Below are 4,056 nucleotides of genomic sequence, written 5' to 3' on the forward strand. Positions count from 1 at the left end.
CTTACATATTTGCTTATTAAAGTAGGCCCTAATTGAAATGATTTGCTTCTGTATCTTCTTTAAAATAAAGACTGGTAGAAATTCAACAAAAACATGTTTGTTTGACCCACCCTTCATATTTGTTGGTTGTTTCTATGGAGGCAAAAGTAAAGTGAAGCTTGGAGATATTTATCTGCACCAGTAGTTGGCTTTGGAGGTCATTTGGTTTCTGCTGCCGCCACACAGCTATGTTATTGTAGCAGGAAGACAGCCTTGGAAAATATATAATGAATAAACATGGTTGTGTTTCAATGAAACTTTATTGATAAAAACAGACAATGGGCTAGATTTGATCTGTGAGTCATAGTTTCTTGACCTGGATTATTTAAGCCAAATCTTATTGACTATTAAAGAAAGTTTTTTTTTTTTCCTTTCTTTAAATAGTCAAGGTTGGCAGCCTTGCCAATCGAATTGAACATGAGAGAGTTTAACTCTCCACTTTATTTGATATGTGTAGAAACAGGTTTTGTTAAATTTTTAAATCATGTTCTTCAAGAAGGCCAGCCACCTGTCTGCATTTTTTACAACTAGTGAGGAATCAGAATGGATTGACCTATGTATAACAAAAGAACTCTTTTTTTTAAAAAAATTTAATACTTAAAGGAGGCTTTCTGTGTTCTTACTTGGTTTTAGAAAACAAACTCTCAAAGATAAGAAGAGAGACAGCAAGAAAAAAAAAGAAAGAAAAGATTTTACCAGTAGAATTAATCAGTGATGCCATTAACCATGAACTTTGATTTCTATTGCCTTGAGCAACAGTATCATCAAAATACTCTTAATCCATTTAAATTTAGCTGTAAAACTCACAATTCATTTAAAGAAGTTGTAAAATTATTCCATTCTGAAATACAAATACATATGTTCATTTTATCTTGTTTGTTTAAAATTAAGTTTTGTTATAGAACATTCAATTATATAAAATAATTATTCCTTACAAGATGATTCTACAATCTTAAGTCTTCAAGTGCCACATTATTATAAACTCAAATATCTGCATTCCAAAACGGAAAAGTAATTTATTTCAGCCTTGTATTTCAAAAAGTGTGCACCTAAAATTAGTCTTAAAATGTTTAAGTAATTTGTGTCCTGGAAAGAAGTTGAACCTAAATCAAGGTGATTTCTGAACTGTAGCTTTAGAGTTACAGAGGAACACAGTGCTAACTCAGTGGTGGGCGTATTGCAAGAGTGCATTTTAAGTTGTCATCAGTTGTGACTGAAACTGAGATTGTTTTGGAATTCTACTTATTAGGGCAAAGCTATTGTTTCCTTTGTTGCATAGCAAAAATATTTCTTTTAAGTTTAGACTTGTTTTCAAAGGGCATTTTCTAGCAGGTTGTCCAAGTTGTCTTCCTAATGTTACAAGGATAACTTGCAAACATTCAACAAATTATCTAACTCTAGCAGTTTGTACTTTCCCCAGCTCTATGAAATGTCAAGCGTTGAAGTTTGCTCCAAATCCATAGGCAGAATTCTGTTCTGGCTCAAGGGAAAGTGAAACATAAGGAACAATTTTACAAATGTGTGTCTTTTGTTTCAAATGAGGCTTGACTTTTAAGCTTGACATTTGAAAACTTTAAGATTGACAACACAGATAAATGATCCTTTTGCATACAGAAGGAAGAAAAGGAATTGGTAAACAAGTTCATAGCTGCTGTTTCTGAAATCTGCTAGGGATCCTGGTAAGGGGATACAGATTAAGGTTTTTCTGTTTGTTTGTTTGTTTGTTTGTTTGCCATGGATTTATCCCCTTGCAGCACCGAGGAAGAGCTATGATTTTGACATTCAGTTCTTAAACTACAGTTTTTTTGGTAATGGGAAAGAAAAGCAACATAGATTATTTAGTGATGGAGAACAGTGTGGTTGCTAATTATATTTACATATTCACGAAGACATTTTTTACTTCAGCACAAAATTGAATTGGGATGTAAAATCTTATTTTTACTTAATGATAAAACTATAAATATGTATCATGTTTCTGGGATTTTTTTATTGCTTGCTTGTGTGCTTTGAGCTCGTCATAGCAATGCTTGCTTTGAGATTTCAGGCTGCCCTCTGTTCATCTGCAGACTTAGGTCTGGGGACCTTGTGGATTATCATCTTCCTCAACTTTGGAACACAAAGAGATGGGTCAGTAGAGCTTTAATTATCAAAAATCCTGGCCATGACCTTGTTTATAGACTGCAGATTCCATAATATAGAAGGCAGTGTAGTCATCCTTACCTCTATTTATATTTCATTTGACCCTGTAACATTGGCAACACAAGAAATATAGCTTTTAGAAGAGTGAAATGAAAGCAGGTTCGTACGTGTATTAAGTCAGAAAACAGTGTTCTAAGGCCATTTTTGTGGAAACACGTCTGCTAATGTTTTACACTAAAGATAAATACAGGCTTTTTGAAATGCATGAAGAGTTTTCTGGAAAAGTGAGTGCATGTTAATGTCAATGAGATAGATGTGTGTGCTGCTAGTGTGTGTGTGTGTGTGTGTGTGTGTGTGTGTGTGTGTGTGATCTTTTATCATGGCTGCATTGTGCTAGCATTTCAGATTTACTGTGTTGTTATACACAAGTAGATAGACGAAGTTTATGCATCCTGAAAGAAGGAATTTCTGACATAGTGTCAACAGGTCGTCTCAGATCCAGAACCAGCTAGCTACCCAGGGAACGGAATCCTTTCATGGTGTCACGAATGAATGATTTTCAGTTAGAGGTTGTTAGCAGAGGATTACAGCTGAGATTGCTTGCCAGGCAAAATAGCAAATTTACAATATTCGGAGAAATATTCCCTTTGTGTTGCCATTTACTTCTAATATTCTGACACAAATTTGGCCATATGGGATTTCCTTTACAATTCTAAATTTTCAAAGGAGCATTTATCTGTACAAAAAGAATCCTCTGGTACAAGAAAACATTTTGAGAAAGAAAGAATTATAGGAGGTTCTTTTTAAAAAATCAAACAATGAAAGTCTAACAGGAGGCAGGACATTGTGGTTTGAAGAAATGTCTTGTGGCATTTCTTGTGACATAAAATTTCTTTGTCTTTGGGAAATTGATGCTCAAGATTTTTTTTTTCTGTAAAATTGTCAGGCTGTAAGTATATTTTCTAGTAGTTTGGTTGTTATCCCATAATTATCTACAGTTAGTTTGGGAGATTTTTGTAGATTTCAAGAGGTAAATTTATTTAATTTTAGGTTTAAAGAATTCTTTATTGAATTACATGTGAAAAGGGAACACAGTCTCAGTGTATACCACTTGGTGATTTCAGACTTTTCACAGTAGTTTGCAATCACCACGCCAAGAAATGCAGCAGGACGGGCACCCGATCAGCTGCGTTGGTGTACCTTTCCCGACTCTGGTCTCCTCTGCAGTAACCACTGTCCTTATTGCTTTTTCCTTTTTTCAACAAAGTAATTTTATTCCATAGAACTTAGTGCAGCATGGAAAACTTCAAGTAGCCACTTCCCTTTTATTGTGTAATAATCTGTGAGGCAATCCATCTTCTAGGTTCATCGGGCAGCCTGTGAGCATGTAGCTACAGGATATGGCGAACATCTCTTGATCATTTGATATTTTCAAATGTTTATGGAAACAAAACTTGGGTAAAGTTTGCATACTTATTTAAATAGTATGTAAATTAGTTTCCACAAAGAAGGCTGTCAACTTTCTGTTTTTCTCTGTATTTTTTATTAGTACATGTTTTCAGTCATTTCTAAATTATGGATTGTTTTCTTTTGAGGTAGGTGCCGGCACCCAGGACACCATGTATTGCAGTCAAGCTTTTCACTGCAGGGCTACATTCTTACCCCAAATTGTAGATTAACTTTGAGTTCTTGTTTTGCGGGGAGAGGTGTGGAGAGCTGCGAAGGACCGCGCCTACAGGATGGCGCTGGTTTCCGCCTTCCACCCCCCGTGGGTGAGCGCTCTCTGTGCACAACAACTCCTTATATGGCCAGGGCTGCTGTCATGATTTGCTTCCGCATAGGCTGGACCCATGGGCGATCCCCACGTGGCGCACTGGG

This window comes from Octodon degus, unplaced genomic scaffold (genome assembly GCF_000260255.1).
Source record: "Octodon degus isolate 3935 unplaced genomic scaffold, OctDeg1.0 scaffold00114, whole genome shotgun sequence".
Classification (NCBI taxonomy): Eukaryota; Metazoa; Chordata; class Mammalia; order Rodentia; family Octodontidae; genus Octodon; species Octodon degus.